Here is a 14,713-nt window from a genome sequence, read left to right as displayed (position 1 = left end):
TGTATAGTAGTGGTTAAATGGATTACATTGCGTTTTTTAAATTATAGATCGAATAATTTTCGGATCAGCAAAACTGGGGCTAGGAAAATAGAATTAGAACAAATTAAGAAATGATGAGCATATAAAAATAGAAAAGAACAAAGTTACAAATAAAGTAAGATCTAACAGTAGTATTTAGGTACATAAATAGAATCAAATAAGCATTAACACTGTCTTCTTTATTATATAAATTAAATATAATTCATATACTGAAGTGATTTTTCTTTGTTTTCTGTTGTTTAATTAATATAAATGATAGAAACACAAGCAGATAAGAACTGCTACTTTCAGACCAACATAAAGATTTGACTTCTTTCTGAACTATTTGCACTCACTTTAAGACATAACTGAATGTTTTTATGAGAATAGGTGCCAAGACTGTGGGATTTCGAGAAAATGTTGTGTTTGCATGCTTTAGAATCGCGTGTCTCCATGCGTCCGCTTTTGAGTGTGCGTCCATTTGAATATGTGTGTGTGTCATTGTCTGTGCGCACATAAAACAGCTTACTTTAGCATCTTGTGCTCAAATTGTTTAAAATCACTTGCATGTTAACATTTGCAAGGTTTAAAACCACACGTATTAGAGCAATTAGTATTAAAGAGACTATAATTTATTATCATTTATGCGTGATTTCTTCTGCTTTCCCAATAAAATATTTTGTGTTTCTTTTGACTTGGTGGACCAGACAGCTGTCAATTTGGGTGTGTAGCCTCGCCACTGTTAAATAATAGTTTGTGAAGAATAAAAAAAAAACCCAACTTAACCCTAAAGATAACTAAACATTCTTACCGTCACTGAGGTGAAAATAATCCACACAACATGCAGACAGAGACATTAACTCGTCTGTCAATTCCTCCAGAAAACAGCAGGAGGCGCACTTGCGAGTTTATATTTATTTCAGACTGAAATCATTTGAATTAGTTTATTGCGAGATTGGGACAAATAACGGCCAATAGCCTATCGCTTTGTGACAGCGCAACATGAGAATTTTAAATTCATGTTGTATTTTAATTTTTATAAAAACTAAGGGGCCCCCCTAATTTATATTTTTGTGGCTTATGAGGGGTCCCTCGAGGCTTATAGCAGGTCCGGGAACCCCCCAGACCCCCTTCAATTCGAACACTGGTGTCATGTGTGTTGCTCGCATTTTTAAAATATGTCTTTGTTGTGTCATGTGAACCATGTGCATCACGTGTTTTGTCAAAATAAGTGCCTGCTGCATATGCGTCAAAACCGTTTATGATAAAAGAGACGCTCACGTTCACAAAATATACGCAAGACACTCCCTTAACAGTAAACTCATAAGATTATGCAAGTATCTGGCAAATGCGAGCGTCTCTTTTATCATAAACCCTTTAGATGCGTCTGCAGCAGACACTTATTTTGACAAAACACATGATGCACACAGGCTCACTCGACGCACAGAACACATATTTTGAAATTACGATGCCAATCAACAAATTTACTTAGTTCTCCACAGAAGCACACAACAAACTGCATAGTTCACGTTTATTAGTGGAGAGAAATACAATGAGTTGAACATGGTCCATGTATACCACTGTTTATATGTCCCATCAGTTGTTATTTTTTGACCAAATTTTCAGATGCAAGTGTAGTGGAGGATTTTTATTATGCTTTCTTTTCCTATTATTGTGCTTTATTTTTCATCCTATTTTTCATTTTTTAATTACAAAGTTCATTGAGTGTGTTTCACATGAGAATCATGTTTTTCTGCTAACGTACAGAATTATGCTCTTTCTGTCTTTTCAGCAAGTACAATGTCCAAGGAAGGACTTAAACATCATGTACCAGCATGTACTGTCCTTTATGATTATGTTTAACGGTTTTTGCTCTTAATCACTCACAACTGAAGGCTATCTTCTAAATGACGTAGAAACGGATGATTGTACGTGGTTCAGCATCTTACTATAAATGTGTCTTCAACCTTGTGATCGGGGCTCTTAGGTTTTTAAACTTCTTGCACCATGGGGGTGAGAGCCTATTCTGCAGAATATATAAAATTCAGACAAAGAAAATTCTGTCGACAGTGTGTCTGTGTGATCCTTGACTTTGACTCTTAGTGAGTATTATTTGATGCGGCTAAAATTCCACGACAATAATGGCGACGAGGATGCGGATTCCACAGCTGTAGACTCCAGGTTTGGGAGAGACTGACTGATCACCCCTGAGACAAGAGGTCTCGGGCTCCGTACCCCAGGCCTAAGGGAAGGGAGAGTCTCAACCAGTTCTGAAGTCAAGGCTGACGGAATCTGGAAAAGAACCGTTGTGGTGGCATCTGAATAGATAATACGGTAAGCGTTATTTCGTTCGTGACCATGGGTCAGGGTAATTCGAAAGGGAGTACAAAGTCAATGGATCTGGAAAATGGCGTGTATGCTCGAGTGATCAAATCAAAGGGCACGGGGGCGTTGGAAAGCGTAAAATCTGGGAGAAAAGGTATGATTTTCCTCCTAAAGGAACACTGAGTGTAAAAGCACTCACTTTATTAAGGGAAAAGATCATTGCGGATGGCAGAGAAATGAGAGCACAGAGTAAGATAAGAACCAAGGACGAGCTGATTCAGACTAAGTCAGAGCTGAATATAAAAGAATGGTTAGAAGTGGCCTTACAAAATCAAAGGAAGCAGGAAAAAGAAAACAAGGCACAATGTTTGCCTGCATCAGATTGTTTAAAAGATGAAACTAATTCTCTGTCTTTTCCTCCTCCCTATGCACCTGCACGTACCCCACCTGGGGTACATTTCTCTTATACAAAGGTACCTCTTCTAGACGGTGATCTCCAACCCCCTCCAAGAAGACTCCCACAACCACCCGCACAAGAAGCATTACCAAAAATACCAACTGCACCCCCGCCACCGCCAGCACAAGAACTATCACCTGGGCTAAACCCACCAATCCTCCTCGACAGCATCTTGGAAGAGGAAGAGGAGGAAGTCCAGATAAAAACATCAACACAGGAGAGGTAACATCCTGGGAATCCTACCTAAAGCAAATGTTCCTCGGGGAACTTCAACCTGTAATTTCAACAAAGGTGAAGCAAACCTGCATCGGATGGGAATCAGGAAAGCTGAGTGAGGTCATTACACATTCTCTACATGCTGAACGCCTGCATGAAGAAAAACGAAAGCAGCAGAGAAAGGCAAATCAACAACTATCTTCAGCTTTTGTCAAGATAAGCGAATGGGGCCAGCAACGACATAATCAGCACAGTTTCCCTTCACAAGGACAACGTTTCCAGGAGAACTGGCAACAAAGAGAAAGAGAGAAAAAGAGCGAAAGCAGTGGCAAGAAAATCAGAGAGAGAAGATTTGCTGGTATTGCGGACAGAAAGAACACTTGAAAAACCAATGTTTTTGTCACAGGTAGGGGTGGACCCAGGTGTAAATAAGGTCACGCCCCTTTCTCCACCTCGAGGAGATTCCCAAAGCCACCCCAATGACCAGACACACAAGGTAAGCATAAATTAAAATATACTTTATTTAATTTACTTAAAAATAATAAATAGGGAAGGGAAACAGGGGAACTTAAAATAACGGCCACTCTAGGCTCTCCTCCTTCGGCTCAATATCTCAGCGTTCACGTTGGCTCTCTTTCTCTCCACAGACGGCTGCTGGAATACAGGGACACAGTGAATCGTTCTCAAGACGTTTGATCACCTCTGCGCTGATTACAGCTTCCAGGTAGGTATGGCTCTCTCCAAAGCTCCATATCTCAGTGTTCACGTTGGCTCTCTTTCTCTCCACAGATGGCTGCTAGGATACAGGGACACAGTGAATCGTTCTCAAGTCGTTTGCTCACCTCTGCGCTGATTACAGCTTCCAGGTAGGTATGGCTCTCTCCAAAGCTCAATATCTCAGTGTTCACGTTGGCTCTCTTTCTCTCCACAGATGGCTGCTAGGATACAGGGACACAGTGAATCGTTCTCAAGTCGTTTGCTCACCTCTGCGCTGATTACAGCTTCCAGGTAGGTATGGCTCTCTCCAAAGCTCAATATCTCAGTGTTCACGTTGGCTCTCTTTCTCTCCACAGATGGCTGCTAGGATACAGGGACACAGTGAATCGTTCTCAAGTCGTTTGCTCACCTCTGCGCTGATTACAGCTTCTAGGTAGGTATGACTCTCTTTCTCTCCACAGTTCAGTATCTCCGTGTTCACGTTGGCTCTCTTCAATGCAGCGATTTAGCAATGCTTTGTAATGGGACGCCGGGGGCCGAGACCCTCTCGGCGAACTCGTTGATGGACAGAGGGGCGAGGAAGCCACGCCGGCACACCGGGTCGAGCGCTGCCCTTTCCTCGAGACCCGTTGGTCAATCGAAAACTGGACCGGGGCGCCCTTTCGTCGAGACCTCGGGCCAGCGGATCTCTCCTGCCTCTACTCTGTGATGGTGAAAGAACACAAGTAGGGTAAACATAGTAGGTGCGGTACTCACACACACACTGCCACTCGCACAGTTCTTCGCCGCCACTCTGTATTTCTGTGGGACTGAAAGCACACTACAGCTTTATTATACAGGTTGTTCCTAGCGCCGTTCTTTCTTCTTCATCGCCCCGGGACGAGTGACTGAAAACGGGATTACGTCAAACAGGACACAGCACTCACACTGCAATACACGGCATTACACAGCACCACTTCAAGTGAAAATGTCCAAAGACTCACCCCACCACGCTCAGTGCACACAATAGACACCCGTCCTCTTCCACGTCGCTCTGGGCGAGAAATAGGGAGATGGTAAATGGCCTAGCGTTTGTTTGCTGTCGTTGCTGTAGCTACTTTCCCACGGAAACCTTCGGCTCACCCACCACGCTGGTCCAGGGGTAGGGCCACTCGATCTCTCTCTTAAGAACACTCAAACAATGAATCAATCCAATATGTATATCAACATTCACTTCAAGGGTTTTGGTTACTCACGATCTCTATCTTTCTTCGTCCTAGGTTGTCTTCATGCCAACAGTAACTCAGGCAGCTAGACAGGGCGCTTTCCAGCCACAAACACCACTTTTCCCACAGATATATACTCACAGTGGTAAGTTTTCCTCTCCTTCCGTTTCTCTCAAACAATGTCAGTGTCCGGCTAGTACTTCACCTTTAAGATCTTCGATGTCCTCATTTCCATCGATCAACACATCAGTGGATAACATCAGCGATTTCGGGGTGCTCCTTTTTAAAAGATCCACGACTTGCCTTCCTTTCACCCTCTGTGACTCTGTCCTCTTTCCGCCCGCTTCAGCGGTCGCCGGATCAACAGAGCTTCGGGCTCTTCAAAAGGTGCGTGTCTTTGTCTGCCATTGGCAAAGGAGCTTCCCCGTGTCACTCGCCTCTCGTGTCTGAGTCCCCTGCTTTGTGTTCTTGCAGAGCTACTTATTCATCTCCCTCTCACACAGCCTCCAATCACACTTCACTCGCTTAACTCTTTACACCTGTGGCTCGTGAAGCCCTAACAGCGTCGCCCTGGAAACCAGGAAGTAACAAGGTCCATCTTCATATGCGGCCCGGTGGGGAAACTTCCGGGCGGAACCAAAACTTCCCAAACTTTGGTTCCGCCCTTAAAAGATCGTCACCTTGTGACATCCTCCCCCGCCAATCCGTTCTCGTCCCGAGAACGGGTCAATATGGGGACTGCTACAAATTTAAAAGGGTATTTTATTTAAAAACGTGGTAGGCCATTGGGGGACCTTGGTCTCAACCCGAGGTGGACTGCCGACTACGCCAAATCTGTCACAGGTAGGGGTGGACCCAGGTGTAAATAAGGTCACGCCCCTTTCTCCACCTCGAGGAGATTCCCAAAGCCACCCCAATGACCAGACACACAAGGTAAGCATAAATTAAAATATACTTTATTTAATTTACTTAAAAATAATAAATAGGGAAGGGAAACAGGGGAACTTAAAATAACGGCCACTATAGGCTCTCCTCCTTCGGCTCAATATCTCAGCGTTCACGTTGGCTCTCTTTCTCTCCACAGACGGCTGCTGGAATACAGGGACACAGTGAATCGTTCTCAAGACGTTTGATCACCTCTGCGCTGATTACAGCTTCCAGGTAGGTATGGCTCTCTCCAAAGCTCCATATCTCAGTGTTCACGTTGGCTCTCTTTCTCTCCACAGATGGCTGCTAGGATACAGGGACACAGTGAATCGTTCTCAAGTCGTTTGCTCACCTCTGCGCTGATTACAGCTTCCAGGTAGGTATGGCTCTCTCCAAAGCTCAATATCTCAGTGTTCACGTTGGCTCTCTTTCTCTCCACAGATGGCTGCTAGGATACAGGGACACAGTGAATCGTTCTCAAGTCGTTTGCTCACCTCTGCGCTGATTACAGCTTCCAGGTAGGTATGGCTCTCTCCAAAGCTCAATATCTCAGTGTTCACGTTGGCTCTCTTTCTCTCCACAGATGGCTGCTAGGATACAGGGACACAGTGAATCGTTCTCAAGTCGTTTGCTCACCTCTGCGCTGATTACAGCTTCTAGGTAGGTATGACTCTCTTTCTCTCCACAGTTCAGTATCTCCGTGTTCACGTTGGCTCTCTTCAATGCAGCGATTTAGCAATGCTTTGTAATGGGACGCCGGGGGCCGAGACCCTCTCGGCGAACTCGTTGATGGACAGAGGGGCGAGGAAGCCACGCCGGCACACCGGGTCGAGCGCTGCCCTTTCCTCGAGACCCGTTGGTCAATCGAAAACTGGACCGGGGCGCCCTTTCGTCGAGACCTCGGGCCAGCGGATCTCTCCTGCCTCCACTCTGTGATGGTGAAAGAACACAAGTAGGGTAAACATAGTAGGTGCGGTACTCACACACACACTGCCACTCGCACAGTTCTTCGCCGCCACTCTGTATTTCTGTGGGACTGAAAGCACACTACAGCTTTATTATACAGGTTGTTCCTAGCGCCGTTCTTTCTTCTTCATCGCCCCGGGACGAGTGACTGAAAACGGGATTACGTCAAACAGGACACAGCACTCACACTGCAATACACGGCATTACACAGCACCACTTCAAGTGAAAATGTCCAAAGACTCACCCCACCACGCTCAGTGCACACAATAGACACCCGTCCTCTTCCACGTCGCTCTGGGCGAGAAATAGGGAGATGGTAAATGGCCTAGCGTTTGTTTGCTGTCGTTGCTGTAGCTACTTTCCCACGGAAACCTTCGGCTCACCCACCACGCTGGTCCAGGGGTAGGGCCACTCGATCTCTCTCTTAAGAACACTCAAACAATGAATCAATCCAATATGTATATCAACATTCACTTCAAGGGTTTTGGTTACTCACGATCTCTATCTTTCTTCGTCCTAGGTTGTCTTCATGCCAACAGTAACTCAGGCAGCTAGACAGGGCGCTTTCCAGCCACAAACACCACTTTTCCCACAGATATATACTCACAGTGGTAAGTTTTCCTCTCCTTCCGTTTCTCTCAAACAATGTCAGTGTCCGGCTAGTACTTCACCTTTAAGATCTTCGATGTCCTCATTTCCATCGATCAACACATCAGTGGATAACATCAGCGATTTCGGGGTGCTCCTTTTTAAAAGATCCACGACTTGCCTTCCTTTCACCCTCTGTGACTCTGTCCTCTTTCCGCCCGCTTCAGCGGTCGCCGGATCAACAGAGCTTCGGGCTCTTCAAAAGGTGCGTGTCTTTGTCTGCCATTGGCAAAGGAGCTTCCCCGTGTCACTCGCCTCTCGTGTCTGAGTCCCCTGCTTTGTGTTCTTGCAGAGCTACTTATTCATCTCCCTCTCACACAGCCTCCAATCACACTTCACTCGCTTAACTCTTTACACCTGTGGCTCGTGAAGCCCTAACAGCGTCGCCCTGGAAACCAGGAAGTAACAAGGTCCATCTTCATATGCGGCCCGGTGGGGAAACTTCCGGGCGGAACCAAAACTTCCCAAACTTTGGTTCCGCCCTTAAAAGATCGTCACCTTGTGACATCCTCCCCCGCCAATCCGTTCTCGTCCCGAGAACGGGTCAATATGGGGACTGCTACAAATTTAAAAGGGTATTTTATTTAAAAACGTGGTAGGCCATTGGGGGACCTTGGTCTCAACCCGAGGTGGACTGCCGACTACGCCAAATCTGTCACAGGTAGGGGTGGACCCAGGTGTAAATAAGGTCACGCCCCTTTCTCCACCTCGAGGAGATTCCCAAAGCCACCCCAATGACCAGACACACAAGGTAAGCATAAATTAAAATATACTTTATTTAATTTACTTAAAAATAATAAATAGGGAAGGGAAACAGGGGAACTTAAAATAACGGCCACTCTAGGCTCTCCTCCTTCGGCTCAATATCTCAGCGTTCACGTTGGCTCTCTTTCTCTCCACAGACGGCTGCTGGAATACAGGGACACAGTGAATCGTTCTCAAGACGTTTGATCACCTCTGCGCTGATTACAGCTTCCAGGTAGGTATGGCTCTCTCCAAAGCTCCATATCTCAGTGTTCACGTTGGCTCTCTTTCTCTCCACAGATGGCTGCTAGGATACAGGGACACAGTGAATCGTTCTCAAGTCGTTTGCTCACCTCTGCGCTGATTACAGCTTCCAGGTAGGTATGGCTCTCTCCAAAGCTCAATATCTCAGTGTTCACGTTGGCTCTCTTTCTCTCCACAGATGGCTGCTAGGATACAGGGACACAGTGAATCGTTCTCAAGTCGTTTGCTCACCTCTGCGCTGATTACAGCTTCCAGGTAGGTATGGCTCTCTCCAAAGCTCAATATCTCAGTGTTCACGTTGGCTCTCTTTCTCTCCACAGATGGCTGCTAGGATACAGGGACACAGTGAATCGTTCTCAAGTCGTTTGCTCACCTCTGCGCTGATTACAGCTTCTAGGTAGGTATGACTCTCTTTCTCTCCACAGTTCAGTATCTCCGTGTTCACGTTGGCTCTCTTCAATGCAGCGATTTAGCAATGCTTTGTAATGGGACGCCGGGGGCCGAGACCCTCTCGGCGAACTCGTTGATGGACAGAGGGGCGAGGAAGCCACGCCGGCACACCGGGTCGAGCGCTGCCCTTTCCTCGAGACCCGTTGGTCAATCGAAAACTGGACCGGGGCGCCCTTTCGTCGAGACCTCGGGCCAGCGGATCTCTCCTGCCTCTACTCTGTGATGGTGAAAGAACACAAGTAGGGTAAACATAGTAGGTGCGGTACTCACACACACACTGCCACTCGCACAGTTCTTCGCCGCCACTCTGTATTTCTGTGGGACTGAAAGCACACTACAGCTTTATTATACAGGTTGTTCCTAGCGCCGTTCTTTCTTCTTCATCGCCCCGGGACGAGTGACTGAAAACGGGATTACGTCAAACAGGACACAGCACTCACACTGCAATACACGGCATTACACAGCACCACTTCAAGTGAAAATGTCCAAAGACTCACCCCACCACGCTCAGTGCACACAATAGACACCCGTCCTCTTCCACGTCGCTCTGGGCGAGAAATAGGGAGATGGTAAATGGCCTAGCGTTTGTTTGCTGTCGTTGCTGTAGCTACTTTCCCACGGAAACCTTCGGCTCACCCACCACGCTGGTCCAGGGGTAGGGCCACTCGATCTCTCTCTTAAGAACACTCAAACAATGAATCAATCCAATATGTATATCAACATTCACTTCAAGGGTTTTGGTTACTCACGATCTCTATCTTTCTTCGTCCTAGGTTGTCTTCATGCCAACAGTAACTCAGGCAGCTAGACAGGGCGCTTTCCAGCCACAAACACCACTTTTCCCACAGATATATACTCACAGTGGTAAGTTTTCCTCTCCTTCCGTTTCTCTCAAACAATGTCAGTGTCCGGCTAGTACTTCACCTTTAAGATCTTCGATGTCCTCATTTCCATCGATCAACACATCAGTGGATAACATCAGCGATTTCGGGGTGCTCCTTTTTAAAAGATCCACGACTTGCCTTCCTTTCACCCTCTGTGACTCTGTCCTCTTTCCGCCCGCTTCAGCGGTCGCCGGATCAACAGAGCTTCGGGCTCTTCAAAAGGTGCGTGTCTTTGTCTGCCATTGGCAAAGGAGCTTCCCCGTGTCACTCGCCTCTCGTGTCTGAGTCCCCTGCTTTGTGTTCTTGCAGAGCTACTTATTCATCTCCCTCTCACACAGCCTCCAATCACACTTCACTCGCTTAACTCTTTACACCTGTGGCTCGTGAAGCCCTAACAGCGTCGCCCTGGAAACCAGGAAGTAACAAGGTCCATCTTCATATGCGGCCCGGTGGGGAAACTTCCGGGCGGAACCAAAACTTCCCAAACTTTGGTTCCGCCCTTAAAAGATCGTCACCTTGTGACATTTTCATTTCCTAAATTCTCCAGAGCAACCAGAATCCCAGGCGGACGCGGGAAACTTTGCGGGGTGTAAAGAAAAAGGGGACTGAAGCCAGGAGGGGGAAAGAGAGAATCGGACGGAAGGGGGTAAGTCCAATCTTGTTTTTTTCTGCGGTTCAAATGCCATATTATCTGCTTGCTGATTCTGTTTTTTCTGATGTGTGTGAAAGGGAAAGAAACGCTCTATGCAATGAAGAACTTGCTTTGCTTGATGTTTAATCGAGAGGCATACTTTAAACTGCCTCTCGAAGAAATAATGGTTGAGGGACAGGTATTGTTGTTTATGGTAGACTCTGGATGCAACTAACTCTGTCATACGCAAAGATGAATTCCCATTTGTCACCTTGAGTGGGCAGTTTAACTCATCTATGAGTGCTACGGGGCATATAGTGAGGGAAGAATTTACTGCTCCACTCTGTTGTATGCATGACGGTAACGAGTTTATGCATATGTTCCTCTTATCTGACGCGTGTCTGGTAAACCTCATGGGGAGGGATTTGATGTGTAAAATTAATGCTAGCATCTTATGTAACAACCAAGGCCTGAATATTTCTTGTTGGGATCCCAGAATGTCATCTATATGTATGTCTCTGTCTGTATATGTGTATGAATGGGCCTTTCTGAATGAAGAGTTGCATGCTGAAGGGAAGATAAGATTGCCACAAGCCAGCGAGGTCATTCCAGCTGAAAACATGCATTGCACAAGCTCATGTTGTTGACATAACAGAAAGAGAGTGGCAAGAGAGATGGTTTTCTGTAAAGACAGAGGGTTTTGACTTTAACCCATATATGCTGGAATGACTCATGGTGTGTGGCACTCGTTCAGTTGACAGGAAAGCAGGAACAAATTTTTGATTTTGACAATTCAGTACCCCACATCTCCATTGCAAAAAATACTAGTCAGCCGTTAGAAATGCAGGTGAATTTGCAAAGGCCTGCAGCGAGGCTGTTGATTGGGAACCATTGGCAGATAGCATACAGTTCTCAGAGCAGTTATCAGCACACAGAAGAGATTATGCTGCTTTTTCATGGCTGAGAGAGTTGTAATACAGAAAGCTGTTTCTGCAGATTTCAACTCACAAAACAGTTTGTCAGTACACATGACGTGTGCTAGTATTGATTTACCGCAAAAAGTTCTTGACAATGTACCTGATTACCTGTGGGCTAAAGACAAGTATGATGTGGGCTTGATTAAAGGGTGTGAACCAGTAACTATCACCCCAAAGAGTGATTATAGACCATGTAAACCCCAATATCCTCTGAAAAGGGAGGCGCTTGAGGGGATAAGGCCAGTATTTTAGGCATTATTGGGATAATTATTCCCTGCCCACACTCACCTGTGAGAACACCCATTTTTCCTGTACAAAAGGTCAGGGATGCAGGTCAGCCCACAGAGTGGAGGTTTGTTCAAGATCTCCAAGCAGGAAATGCTGTGGTACAAGCAAGAGCACCTCACGTGCCAAACCCTTACACAATTCTCTGACAGATACCAGCTGATGGCCAGTGGTTTTCAGTGTAGTGGATATTTCAAGTGCATTTTCCAGAGTTCCTGTCCATTCTAATAGCCAGTTTTGGTTTGATTTTACATTTAAGGGGTACAGCGAGAGCCGCACTATTTACAAACCCTGCATTGCATTGTTCATTAAAGAAACTTGTGTTGGATGATGATGTTGCTTTATTGCAGTACGTGGATGACCTCTTGGTGCCAGCACCGACTCAGCAGTCGTGCACAGCCAACACCATACGGCTGCTCACTCATCTAGCTGAGGAGGGCCACAAGGCCAACCCCAAAAAGGTACAGTGCTCTGTCCAGAAAGTAACCTTTCTAGGACATGAAATTACACCTATGGGTAAGTCTCTCTCTCCAAAGAGAATAGAGGCAATAGCTAACATACCAAAACCCATTACAAAGAAACAGGTGATGTCATTCTTGGGTATGACATCTTATTGCAGGACTTTTATTGCTAACTATTCTGAGATGCAACAACCATTGCATGATATGATTTATGAGAAACCTTTGGCACCATCAGAGAAGGTAGAATGGACAGAGAAGGCTGAAAAGGCATTTGTGGAACTAAAACAGACATTACAGCAGGCACCCACTTTAGGTTTGCCAGACCCGAAAAAGCCTTTTGTTCAAACTGTGGATGAAAGAAATGGCTGTATGACCTCTGTTTTGTTACAAGAGCATGGTGACAAGTTGAGACCAGTTGCGTATTTTTCAGGACGCCTTGATGCGGTGGCCAGGGGCCTACCAGGATGTCTCAGGGCAGTGGCAGCTGCAGAGAAAGCTGTGCAAGCGAGCAGTGAGTTTGTGGGGTATGCACAGCTACGACTGTTGGTCTCACATACTGCTCGAACAGCGCACATCTCACTTGTCTGCAGCAAGGTGGCTGCGTTATTCCTGTGCATTGTTACAAATGTCTAATGTCACAGTTGAAAGATGTACAGTTCTTAACCCGGCGACATTGTTACCTACACCTGATGAAGGTACACCACATTGCTGTTTGTCTGCCCTACGGGAAGTATGTACACCAAGACCAGACCTTACTGACACACCCATACCTAATTGCACCCTGACATATTATGTGGATGGGTCCTCTTCCAGAGATGACAGAGGCATAAATAGGATGGGGTGGGCAGTTGTGTCTGACTTTGAAGTAGTGAAATCCGGATGCTTACCACCTCACAAATCTGCACAGGTGGCTTAATTGCATGCACTAACACAAGCTTGTAAAATTGCTACTAATCAATCTATAACCATTTACATTGACTGCTGATTTTACTGACAGTTTCTCTCCTATAACAAATTTTACTCCTTTCTCAAATAGCTGTGTGCAAATGCAAAGCACACACCAAGGAACAGGACGTGATCTCCAGAGGAAATGCACGCACGGATGCGGAAGCATCTCTCATGACTGCTAACAAAAACTTTCTCTTACACAGATTTCCCAGGAAAAGGAAGCCGAAACACCACAGGAGTTACTAATAAGCATGCAAACATTTTCTCTTCCAACAGAAATAGCTCTATGGAAATCGTGTGGAGCAACCAAAACTCCTGAAGGGATTTGGATGGGTCCAAATCAAAAATGTTACACAACATCAAACCAGGGGATTACGTGGTGGTAAAGAACCTCAGGAGGAAATCCTGGAAAGCCAGACGGTGGGAGGGGCCATTTCAGGTTCTGCTGACGACTCACACCGCTGTGAAGGTCGCGGAGCGTGCCACCTGGGTGCACGTTGCCCATTGCCGGAGGGTTGGTCCTGGACTGCAAGGTGTAAACCAAAGGGAGGACGGCTAGTCGACTGCTACGGACCACTTTTTCGTATTGGTGGGAACCACAGATACCTGTATACTGCAAGTTTATACGAAGAACGACACGAGAGAACTGCAACAGCTCACAAAGTATTGGAGGACGACTCCAGTATTCTGGGTTTGGTTTGGACACATGCACACGACATCTTTAATGTGGGTAATCGACACAACGCTTGCAGCTTAATAACTGTAATTACAACACCAGCTTTGAGACCCCACATTAATTTAGACACTAAGATAATTTCATTCAAACAAGAAAGCAGGATAGCTTGGCACGACTGCACCGTGTGGTCCTACCAAACCCGAACCTACAAAGGAAATTAATCAACAAGGGCTCACGACCCCAACTCTAACTGTGCTCAGGGCTCACGACCCCAACTCTAACTGTGCTCAGGGCTCACGACCCCAACTCTAACTGTGCTCAATCCGGAATCATCAAGGGCTCACGACCCCAACTCTAACTGTGCTCAATTTCTTCAAGAAAACGAACTATTTTTCTTCTTTCAAAAATGAGATTCATGATCATACTATGTGTGTGTGCATTTTTACTTTTGCAACTGCACAGAACTATATGTACACTATGGTTAAGGGTAATAACCAGAGCTACGTAACGATGACAGTAAATGAAGTTATGAATAAATCATAAAAAGGGAGGAGTGTAGTGGAGGATTTTTATTATGCTTTCTTTTCCTATTATTGTGCTTTATTTTTCATCCTATTTTTCATTTTTTAATTACAAAGTTCATTGAGTGTGTTTCACATGAGAATCATGTTTTTCTGCTAACGTACAGAATTATGCTCTTTCTGTCTTTTCAGCAAGTACAATGTCCAAGGAAGGACTTAAACATCATGTACCAGCATGTACTGTCCTTTATGATTATGTTTAACGGTTTTTGCTCTTAATCACTCACAACTGAAGGCTATCTTCTAAATGACGTAGAAACGGATGATTGTACGTGGTTCAGCATCTTACTATAAATGTGTCTTCAACCTTGTGATCGGGGCTCTTAGGTTTTT

The 14,713-nt window shown here is 45.6% G+C and overlaps 1 long non-coding RNA gene across 1 annotated transcript; it reads left to right on the top strand.

Annotated features, from left to right (window-relative positions):
* The first annotated feature begins 10,351 nt into the window (after nucleotides 1-10,351).
* LOC135748513 (uncharacterized) lies at nucleotides 10,352-14,349 on the top strand. Its single transcript, XR_010532100.1, has 2 exons — nucleotides 10,352-13,849; nucleotides 13,960-14,349. It is a non-coding gene; the product is annotated as an uncharacterized lncRNA (long non-coding RNA).
* Nucleotides 14,350-14,713: the final 364 nt, after the last annotated feature.

This window comes from Paramisgurnus dabryanus, chromosome 6 (assembly GCF_030506205.2).
Source record: "Paramisgurnus dabryanus chromosome 6, PD_genome_1.1, whole genome shotgun sequence".
Taxonomy (NCBI): domain Eukaryota; kingdom Metazoa; phylum Chordata; class Actinopteri; order Cypriniformes; family Cobitidae; genus Paramisgurnus; species Paramisgurnus dabryanus.
Note: the sequence above shows the minus strand (reverse complement) of the source record. Positions and strands in the feature narration are given on the sequence as shown.